This window comes from Terrapene carolina, unplaced genomic scaffold (assembly GCF_002925995.2).
Source record: "Terrapene carolina triunguis isolate 2854851 unplaced genomic scaffold, T_m_triunguis-2.0 Scaffold233, whole genome shotgun sequence".
Classification (NCBI taxonomy): domain Eukaryota; kingdom Metazoa; phylum Chordata; order Testudines; family Emydidae; genus Terrapene; species Terrapene triunguis.
In genome coordinates this window covers 6957723-6969422 of record NW_020664584.1, presented here as the reverse complement: position 1 = coordinate 6969422, position 11700 = coordinate 6957723, and the positions used below count along the sequence as shown (strand labels likewise).

General features: G+C 46.1%; 1 protein-coding gene across 3 annotated transcripts in view; it reads left to right on the top strand.

The window, feature by feature from the left end:
- The window catches only part of ASIP (agouti signaling protein), a 51959-nt gene that overhangs the window by 13896 nt on the left and 26363 nt on the right, over nt 1–11700 (top strand). The window contains exon 1 of one of the 3 annotated variants that reach the window (XM_026656837.1): nt 6662–6723. The exons of 1 other annotated variant lie outside the window; for it this stretch is intronic. The gene's annotated coding sequence lies outside the window, so the exon portion shown is untranslated. Of the gene's footprint in view, nt 1–6661; nt 6724–7164; nt 7236–11700 lie in introns of those variants that run through there. One more of the 3 variants, XM_026656835.1, reaches the window with a different exon arrangement.

Here is an 11700-nt window from a genome sequence, read left to right as displayed (position 1 = left end):
GCTCCCCTGCCTGAGGGGCGCGCTACAGACTCTGGCTGGCAGCCTTTCCGCTGCTAATTCCCCGCGGGCGGAGGCGTAAACCCGGCCAGCCCGTGACGACGTAGCTCCCCACCGCCCCCTAGCGGGTAGGCGGACCGACACCGATCACACATGGGAAGTGACATCACAGGCAGACATTCCCATAGTTTCATTGATATCCAGACTTCCAAAGTCATTTTGCAATATGCATTTTCTTTTTTAAAAGTATTTATTAGGGGGAAAAAGAGGAAATTTTTTTTTTTTTCAAACTTTGCTGTTTGCAAAGATTTCCAATATTTAGGGCTTTCATTGTCTTTTGTTCCAACTCAAAACTAGGCTTTTCCCACACCCTAATCTGTTGCAATTGCTTAAAATCTTGTAAACACTCGTTCCCAGCTCAAGCCATCTTTCTATCCCTTTCTTTGGCTCATATCCCTCTGTTTCTCGCCATCCCAATTTTAAAAAAAAATAACAAATCACTAGGCCTCATTTTTTTTCCAAATATTGTGTAGTTGTGAACAAGTTATGAGATCCTAAAGGGCAGACAGGATGGCAAACTGAATGCATCACTGATGAGCTGCACACGAAAAGGAAACTGGGCACAATTCTATTCCAATATCACACAATGGTTTCTAGAATTTTCGGCGGGGAGGGAGGGTTATACGGACATCGTACTGATTAGGCTGTGAAATTAGAGCTTGATCCTTCAGACACTGATGTCGGTGGGAGCTTTGTCACTGATTTCAAGGGATGCAGCATCAGACTCTCAGGGTATGTCTACACTACGAGAGTAGTTCGATTTTAGTTAAATCGAATATGTGCAATCGATATTAGAAAGTCGAACGTGTGTGTCCACACTAAGGACAGTAATTCGACTTTGTCAGTCCACACTACCAGGGAAAGCGTCGACATTGGAAGCAGTGCACTGTGGGCAGCTATCCCACAGTTCCCGCAGTCCCCGCTGCCCATTGGAATTCTGGGTCGAGCCCCCAATGCCTTCTGGGGGAAAAAAATGTCTCGAGGGTGCTTTTGGGTAACTGTCGTCATCCAATCGTCACTCCCGCCCTCCCTCCCTCCTTGAAAGCGCCGGCGGGAAATCAGTTCGCGCACTTTTCTGGTCAGTGACAGCGCGGACGCCACAGCACCGCGAGCATGGATCCCGCTACAACCATCGCTGCAGTTGTGGCCGTTGTCAACGCCTCGCAGCTCATCATGCACCTTTCACAGAGGCAGATAGAGAGAAATCAGGCGAGGAGGCCACGGCAGCGGAGTGAGGACCTGAACTCCGAGAGTAGCACACGCCTGTCAGAAACCACGACACCCAGCGCCGAGGACATCACGTTTGCAATGGGGCATGTGGATTTTGTTGAACGGCGATTCTGGGCCCGGGAAACAAGCACGGACTGGTGGGACCGCATAGTGCTTCAGGTCTGGGATGAATCCCAGTGGCTGCGAAACTTTCGCATGCGGAAGGGGACTTTCCTGGAACTTTGTGAGTTGCTGTCCCCTGCCCTGAAGCGCAAGGACACCCGCATGCGAGCAGCCCTGACTGTCCAGAAGCGAGTGGCCATAGCCTTCTGGAAGCTTGCAACGCCGGACAGCTACCGGTAAGTCGCGAACCACTTTGGCGTGGGCAAATCTACCGTGGGGGTTGTTGTCCTGCAAGTAGCCAAGGCAATCGTGAAGGTACTGCTGTCAAAGGTAGTGACCCTGGGAAACGCGCAGGCCATCATAGATGGCTTCGCTGCAATGGGATTCCCAAACTGCGGTGGGGCTATAGATGGGACTCACATCCCTATCCCGGGACCGGAGCACCAGGCCAGCCAGTACATCAACAGAAAGGGGTACTTTTCAATGGTGCTGCAAGCACTGGTGGACCACAGGGGACGTTTTACCAACATCAACGTCGGATGGCCGGGCAAGGTTCATGACGCTCAGGTTTTCAGGAACTCTGGTCTGTTTAGACGGCTGCAGGAAGGTATTTACTTCCCGGACCACAAGATAACTGTTGGGGATGTGGAGATGCCTACAGTGATCCTCGGGGACCCAGCCTACCCACTAAGGCCCTGGCTCATGAAGCCCTATACTGGCGCCCTGGACAGTGAAAAAGAACTCTTCAACTACCGGCTGAACAAGTGCAGAATGGTGGTGGAGTGTGCTTTTGGCCGTCTCAAGGGGAGATGGAGAAGCTTACTGACTCGCTGTGATCTCAGCGAAACCAATATCCCCATCGTTATAGCAGCTTGCTGCGTGCTCCACAATCTCTGTGAGAGCAAGGGGGAGACCTTTATGGCGGGGTGGGAGGTTGAGGCAAATAGCCTGGCTGCTGATTACGCCCAGCCAGACAGCCGGGCGATTAGAAGAGCCCAGCGGGACGCGCTGTGCATCCGGGAGGCTTTGAAAGCCAGTTTCAAGACTGAGCAGGGTACCCAGTGACTTTTAAGTTTGTGGACACAGAGGCTGAACTTGCCCCCGTTTCTTTACCCAGTTACCCCCTTCACCCACTTCCCAAAAAATAAAATCTGTTCTGTTTTGCTAATGAACACCGTTGTCTTCATTACTGTTTTCGCGGGAATGTTTTAAACCTGGGTTTAGTGTTGTGATGCTAATGATGCTTCTAAACTGCCCTCCCCCGCCACAAAGTCACAGAGCAACCCCGCCCCCCCCCCCAGAACATGAAAGCCACCTCCCAGACTGACCAGGGTAACTAGTCACTGCACTGTGTATGTGCCCTGCTGCTGGGCCTGCCCCCTGCTAAAGGTGACTGTCCTTCTAATTACCAAGCCCCTTCCCCCCCCCTTCAGACAGACTCTCCTCCAAAAGAAGAGGATGGAAACAGTAATGAACAGAAACGTATTTTTTATTAACAACCACACATGGAACGGGGGGGTGAAACTTGGACGGGGTCTTGTGTGAGGCGGGTAGGAAAGGACTTTTCAGATTTTGGAGAATGAGAGCCTTCTAGTGCTATAGCAGTCCGCTGGGGTGGAGTGAAAGTTTTCACGGCCCCTGCCGCCCCTCCGTGTTTGGACTTTGGGTGAGGGGGGTATGGGACTTGGTGGCGGGGCAGGGCGGTTAGAGAGAGACTGCAGTGGGGCTCTCTCCTCCTGCCTCCGGTCCTGCAGAACATCCACAAGGCGGCGGAGCGTGTCCGTTTGCTCCCTCATTAGTCCAAGCAGCGTTTGAGTCGCCTGCTGGTCCTCCTGTCGCCACCTCTCCTCCCGTTCCATGTTTGCCCGGTGCATTTGGGACAAGTTCTCCCTCCACTGTGTCTGCTGGTCTGCCTGGGCTCGGGAACATCCCATTAGTTCAGCAAACATGTCTTCCCGTGTCCTCTTCTTCCTCCTCCTAATGTGCGCTAGCCTCTGGGCAGATGTGGCTGTGGGAACTGGAAAAAGGGAGTGAATTCCTGAGACAGATCAATGTATCTGTGAACAGAGAACATAGTCTTTCTCTGTGAACAAGACCATGCAGAGCACCTATCACACGCGCACTGAGGACAAGGTTGAATTTTCGGCCCTCGCCTACAGTGCCTGCGGTCTTGCTGTGGCGAGCTGAGGAGCGGGGCAGGACACCGGACTTTGTCTAGCTGGCAAACATGGTAAGCCGTAGACTTGTGGCTGCTTAAAACTTTAAGAGTGGCACTGGCCTCCTTTCACATAGAAAGCAATGCGAGTCTCTGCTGGCAGCAATCCTGCAAGCATCAACTCTGCCCCTGTCCCAGCCCCTCGCAGCTGTAAACCGCGTGGCTGTAAACCGGCGGTTGCAGTTCTGTAAAGGAACGGGCAAGCAGTCCCAATACTAACTTTCCCCTACCTAATTCAAAGCAGGGCGTCATGCCAGACATCACCCTCCTGAGGGTCTCGGAGAGCCAGAAGGAGAGGATGCTTCGGGACAGCCTGCAGAAACCGGGGCCATTTGCTGCTATGCTGTGCAAGGCCATGATCCCCGAATACCTGCTGGCGTTGTCGCAGGGAAACGTTTCTTACCACGGGGGGCCTAATAAGCTCTCCCTGCCAAGGAACCTGATAATTAGGCTGGAAAGACACCTGCAGGAGGCCTATGAGGAGTTCTCCCCGAAGGATCTCGCCTCTATCCCCGGACACATCGACCAGTTTTTGGGTTAGGTGCCCTTGGAGGGACAAAAGAGTGGAGCGTCTTGGGCAGTGTAATCATGAAGCGGACATTGTTGAATTTTCTTAAAATGGTTTGGACTATACATTGAAGCGGCCAAAGACACAATAATCATGATACCCTTTGTTCAGATTCCCGTTTTGTTGCACTTTCCTGTTTACATGTTTAGAAGCACTTTACCCATTGTTAATATTTTAAATCTTCCTGTTTTGTTATAAATAAAAGTTTACATACTTGAAAGCACTTTAGCTATTGTTAATATTTAAAATATGCAAGTTCTGTTATAAATAAATGTTAAGATATTTAAAACACTTACTGCTTGATCCTTCCCCTGAATCTGTGTCTGGGGTAACGGCGGGGGACGGTTGGTAGGGGATCTCTGTGAGGGTGATAAAGAGCTCCTGGCTGTCGGGGAAATCAGCGTGGTAAGCGCTGTCGACTGCATCGTCCTCTTCATCTCCTTCCTCATCTTCCCCGTCAGCTAACATGTCGGAGGAACAGGCCGCGGACAATATCCCATCCTCAGAGTCCACGGTCAGTGGTGGGGTAGTGGTGGCGGCCGCACCTAGGATAGAATGCAGTGCCTCGTAGAAACGGGATGTGTGGGGCTGGGATCCGGAGCGTCCGTTTGCCTCTTTGGTCTTCTGGTAGCCTTGTCTCAGCTCCTTGATTTTCACGCGGCACTGCGTTGCATCCCGGCTGTATCCTCTCTCTGCCATGGCTTTAGACATCTTCTCGTAGATCTTTGCATTCCGTCTTTTGGAGCGCAGCTCGGCAAGCACGGACTCATCTCCCCACACAGCGATGAGATCCAAGACTTCCCGATCAGTCCATGCTGGGGCCCTCTTTCTAGTCTGGGATTGCACGGCCATCTCTGCTGGAGAGCTCTGCATCTTTGCCACTGCTGCTGAGCTCGCCACGGTGTCCAAACAGAAATTGCGATTCAAACTGCCCAGACAGGAAAAGGAATTCAAATTTTCCCGGGGTGTGGCTGGTCAGAGCATCCGAGCTCGGACTGCTGTCCAGAGCGTCAACAGAGTGTTGCACTGTGGGATAGCTCCCGGAGCTATTAGCGTCGATTTCCATCCACACCTAGCCTAATTCGACATGGCCATGTCGAATTTAGCGCTACACCCCTCGTTGGGGAGGATTACAGAAATCGATTTAAAGAGAGCTCTATGTCGAATTAAATGGCCTCGTGGTGTGGACGGGTGCAGGGTTAAGTCGATGTAACGGCGCTAAAGTCGACATAAACGCCTAGTGTAGACCAGGCCTCAGTCCCTGATCCTGCAAAGTCTTACATCCATGAGTAGTTCCATCAGGGTCGTGGCCATTAAGGATCATATCTGCCATCTAACTACAGTGAAACCCCGCTATAACGCGATGATTGGGGTCCAAAAAATTCGATCGCGATAAATGCGGGGTCGCATTATAGTGGGGTTACGAAAATTTACCATTTCAAGCCGGTCAATTTCTCTTTGGCAGAAAACGACTTGCGTTTGTGAGCTGCCCATAACGGTAACTGAAAGGGTGTAGCAATAATTAGTGACAGCACAAGCTAATCAACCCATTAAATGAGCCAGAACCAGCCTGAGAATGGCTGGGTTTGGACTTTGAAAACCGGAGTTTTGGGACCTGGCAGACTGCGGCTGGAGCGGCTCTCGAGAGATCTGTACAAAGGCGCTCAGCCGACTCCCCTCCACCTGGAGAGCTGATTGCAGTGTTTGACACTGAGGAGTTGCTGATATTCAGAGCGGAGTTTGTGCCACTGTTTCTGTAGCATCCCTCCCAGCTGTCAGCCTGCTCCAGCAGTGGGGGCTCTCAGCCATGCAACGAGAGAGGGAAAAACTAGAGGAGAGCAGGGGAGACATGCAAGGGGCAGAGGAAGAGCGAGGAGCAGCTGGGGAGGAGAACAGCTCTTCTCGCCAAAAGAGGAAGCGGGGGTAGAGGGGAAGAGGCAGTGGGGAAGGCACATTTCTTTTTTTTTTTTGCTTCAGCAGCGTTCCGGCCGCTTTTATTTTATTTTATTTTTTTGGCTTGGGGTGGCCGGAGCCATCTTATCATCGCATTATATCCGAATTCACATTATCGCAGGGCATGTTATTGCGGGGTTTCAGTGTACATCCGTACAGATGAGTCAGTTGAGTATAAAAGATTGACAGCACACAGTGGCCCTAAGCCAGCACACAGGAGGTAATAATGCATTTGTGACATTTACAACTGGAATCTGGAAATTAATCAGGGAACGCTCAGACTGATCACAGAACATCTTAAAACAGACTCCCATGTACTAAATCTAATGTAAGTCCACATTGCGGCTCATCAGTCTTTTGAGCAATCAACCTATTTCTGGGAATTTACCAAACAGCCTTTTAAAAACATTTTTCTTGGGCTCATGATTTTTGCCAGGTTAGTTCATTACTGGCTTTAGCCTGCCCACCTTTAGTCAGGCAAAACACCCCCGTTGAAGTCAGTAATGACTGGGGATCCCATCTTCCACACGTTTTGCATTCATAACGCCTATTTGAGTGAACGGGAGGTCAATGCATGAAGGCCTTTTAGGACTGGACTGTAAGTAAGGATGCAGCAGGATTTAGAATTTACCAATAGGCCTTTTTAATTATTTCTCTGCTATGTCATTATTTTTGCCTGCTTAGTACAGATGGCAGCTGAACCTGTTCCCATTGAAGTCAATGGGATATTTCCCAGACTCAAGAGCAGGATCAGCCCATTGGAGTATCCTTTCTCTTTGCAGATGGGGGGGGGGGGAAATCCTTTCCATAAAATATATTCAGGGCAAAACAGTAAATACATAGCCTCCTGACTGTCAGCAGGAATTCAAAGGAGCATGAAAAGAAAAGCCTGTCTGCACCAGGAATAATTAGTGTGTCGGTTACAACACAGTAAATGCTTCTGCATGGCTTTCCATGAGGAGGTGATACTTGAAAGGAGGCTGCTCAAAGGGGAGTATTAAAAATTCCAAGAGCTTTGTCCATACTTCTCTGCAGCCCAGCGGGACAAAGGAGACGAGCTGCTTTGATTTGCATTAGATCTGATTAATTGAACGACCACTTTCTCTTTAGGTAGGATACAAATAATTAGCCTCTTCTAATGGGTGTTTAACTTCCATCTTATCATTTGGACTTACAGCAAACATTTGCATTTTAGTTCTGGGCACTGGAAATGATTCTCTGATTTTCTCTTCTAACCAGTCGCAAAGAATTCTCTGGATGGGCTGGGAAGCCATGAAGTTAAAAATCTCCCTTACTCTAATGTCTTCTATTTACAAAATTTTGCCTATTATTTGCTCCAGTTTTATGCATTCAATCTTAAATGTGTTTTCAATATCTACCATAATTTAGCCTTTTTTGATTCCCATTATGTGGCATGCTTTTAGGTTTTCCAAGTTTTATCGAGGCTTTCTCTTTAATAATTCAGCTCTCTCATTTCTCTAATTTCCCCCAGAAGCTTTGATCTGCTTTTGAAAAACCAAAATGTTACATTTTTCATTACTTTTATGACCTACTTATTATATTTTTTTAATATTAATTAAGCGCTAAACTACTATGCACTGCTATGTCTGAAATTGTTCCCTAAACGTTAACCTTACTGAGCCAGTTGTTTAATTTGTTTAGTTAGTATTTTTGAATACATTTGTTTACTTACATTAAGCTTTTTAAATACCATTTTAATCATTCTACTTTTTTTTTTAAAACTGTGGTTAATTGCTTTAAGGTTTTAGGTTGATTTGTTTGGTTGGTTTTGAGGGTGTTGTTTCTGTTTGTTCTCTGGGTGCCAATAAAAATGTTGGTGTTTTTCTGCATACTTTATTATAGCACACCAAGCAGAAGGTATTTTTATATTAAATGTCAAAAAGTGTCCAGTTTTCTGCTGGTTTTTTTTTACATTCGTTTTTCTGTCTTAATTATTTTATTAAAAAAAAAAGTCATGAATAGAGTAATTCCTTTCTTAGGTGAACAATGACTAGCATAAAAACCTAATACAAGTGAAACAATAACTTTAACTTTATTCCAGTACTCTTACCATTAAATAGGTAATGTTCTTATAAAAAGACATTTTCATTTCCATTTAGAAGTTTTGTCTTAACTTCTATCCATTGTGATTTAATGACATATCAGGTAGTTTGAACTTATATTGACTAGATTTTATTCATTCACTTTATTATCGCTCTAGTTCAGTGCTTTCCCCAATGTTTTCTACAGTTGTTTTTACTGTATTTCTCACAGTATACTCCACTTCTCTTTTTTTCTGTCAACTTTGTCATTTGACCATGTGATAAAAGGAACCTATGCTCTGCATTGTTCGGCAAGAACTTTTTTGTTTCTTCTGTACTCGCACTTTCACTATTAAGCTTTGGGACAGAATTCTATACTCCATAAAGCCAACAGCCGTTTTGATTTAGTGAGGTGGACCAGTTAGGTCCCTTCAAGGGATAATTTTACAGCAGATTTTGTGACCCTTTCTAAACATTTTGCTTATTTGCATGAGTCTCTTCATTTTGTGTCTCGTACTGCACTGAGCATATCTTCAGCTCTTAAACAATAATCCAACGCTTTATCTTCATTCACCTTTAAACCACCTTTTGAAAGAGAATTTGTGGTGTCTTTATGTTCCCAGTGCTTATAATCTAATTTAGTTCTATTTCTCTGCTCATTTCTCTATTTTTTCAGCAGGAAAAAAATTATTGGTGAAATATATAATAAGAATCTTTATAAAATTGCAGAGAAAGTTATTGGCCCCCACACAAAATTACTCCCCCCAAAAAGTGAATGAAGAGAATTTTGCAAGGCTACCCTGAAGATTTTTTCATCCATTCTGCCCTAGCAAAGCATACTATGTGCAACACTTAGTCATAGGAATAACTTGAGAGTGGTGCCATTGAAGCCATGCGAGTAAAGTTTTTCTAATGTCTAAGTGTTTTTGCAGGATCAGGCCCTGTTTAGAGCCAAAGTGGAAGGTTTTAACATCTGTTATGATAAAATTTAAAGGCTTTTATTATCTACAGGGTTTTTGTTAAAATGCAATACATAAAGGAATTTTTAAAAACTACCGTCGCTTGTTAACTCAAAAACAAACTCGTTAGACTGACCTCACACTTGGTAAAGCAACCCCCAGCCTTTCATGTATTTATACCTGCTCCTGTATTTTTCACTTCATGCATCTGATGAAGTGGGTTCTAGCCCACGAAAGCTTATGCCCAAATAAATGTGTTAGTCTCTAAGGTGTCACAAGGATTCCTCGTTGTTTTTTCAAAAACAAAAATATCTCTGCATTTGCTTATGAAATCTGGGTTTCAATTTTCACTTTTCCTTTTAATCATGTTTTATAGGAGAGGTGTTTTAATAGCACTTAATTTTTTTTACCAGGAATTTAAGTGAAATATTCTGACAATTCTTTCTGTGCCACTGGCATATTCTTATGAAATGTTTCCTTTTCTCCATGTTTTCATTTTGTTTCAATAAATATCTGGGCTAAGAAAAATCAGGGGTTATTTCACACCCACAAATGCACGGGGCATAATTTAATTATTTATAAAATCAGACATGCCAATTCTCTCCGTTTAGGAAGGGCCATTCTTATTGTTTAGCAAAATATTTATCCTTTTTTATTTACTCTGTCCCTAAAGCTCTTCTAGTCCAAAATACTTGAATGGCATTTATAAGGCCTATTTTCCCTTTTAAAATATTAGCACTTTTAAGTGTTCGATTTCATGTATTTCTAAGGTGCCTGTGATTGGGACATCTAATCCTGCAGGCTGCTCCATGCAAGCGAACTCCTGCTTCCACACAAAGCCCCGCTTGAAGTCAATAGGCTCTACTCGGAGAAGCTCAGAGGGCTGGGAAGTAATTGCAGTGTTTGTTTGCAGGCATGCTTTATTGGCCAGATTCTTTGCGAAAATATAACGGCAGGCAATACATTTACTGAATAACTTGCACAGGAATGGTGACAAACCCTGCTTCCAGGAAACGTATACAGTAATCCACATTTTAGTAGCCAGGCTGACCTGAGTCTAATGCATTCCTGTAATCGATTAACGACATCAGCTACAAAGAATCCGTTCCGAGGCAGAGTCACACTGAATCCACACGGATTTATTTCTCATACTCAAACTATTTCTAAACCGCTTTCCCCCTCCACACACCTTTTGGCGCAGAGAAGCAATTTGGAGTCGTTTATCTGAAGACAAATACACTTTGCGGTTGAAATGAGGAAAATGTCAGCATGTGCAGTACTACAAAGCAGAGGCCTTAGGCAAATGAACAGTCTGAATTAGATATTTGTAAAACAGGGCCCGAATCCTGTGAGCAGATCCCTACACGTAGACAGGGCCCTTCTAGCACAGAGCCCATGCAAGGCATGCCTGCATGGATCCATTTGCAAGATGAGAGTGTAAATTTGGGGACTAGGGGGAAAAAACACATTTGGAAAGAGAAGATGGCACTGGTGTGGTAGGGTGACCAAACAGCAAGTGTGAAAAATCGGGACAGAGGGTGGGGGGTAATAGGCACCTCTATAAGACAAAGCCCCGAATATCAGAACTGTCCCTATAGAATTGGGACATCTGGGCATCCTATGGTATGGTTATAGGAGGAATTTATGAGCGCTATCCTGTCGCCATTCTGCAGTCCTACAAAACCACTACTAAAATCATCTCAGTATATAGGGGTCGTTATTCAGTTAAATTAAATATTGTTTGCATCCCCAGAAGTGAAACAGTATGCGCCAGCAACCGATCCCTGGCTTGGACACACCCCCTCCCCCCCCAATCCTGGCATAGATGGAACCCACCACACGCAGATCTTCCTCCTCTGTGGAAGGGTTGCTCAGCTGTTCCCAGCACTGTCACCAACCTCCCTACTCCAGAACCTGGGGAGACTTGTACAGGGGTTCTGAGGTGTGCACAGGGAGATGGGGCTGGAGATTATGGTGGCTGCCAGCATGGAAGGCACACCAATATCCCGTTCTCCCCGCCCCCAACACACACACACAGCCTGCAGCAATGGAGCAGAAAAAATGATAGAACCCTGAGCACTATTATCTTCCACAGGTCCCGGGGGCTGCCAGGCCTACAAGCTCCATTGGCATAGCTCTATCAGAGATCCTGAGGCGGCGCCACCGGGGCCAGAGCCAACACAGGGCCTCTGGAGAGATAATCCTGACCTCCTGTGGATCTTTGGGGATATGGCAGAGCTCCTCCCATAGGTCAGGGTATATCTGCAGGGCCGGCTCTAGGATTTTTGCCGCCCAAAGCAAAAACAATTTTGGCCGCCCCCTGTGGGGTCCCATGCGGAGCGGATAAAGCACACGACCAATGTGGTTGCAAGCTGAATCGAATCCTGTTTATTACAAGCTTTCTTTTATAGTCTTTCTCAACATTACATAACACAATTAGGCTATAATCACACATCTACGGATTGGACAAGAAGGAGAATCATGTGTTTATCACATGTATAGCCCCACACCGATTGGTTCAACCGTTCCTTACATAAGGCCATGATTTATTACCTTGTTTACCTCATCTTATAT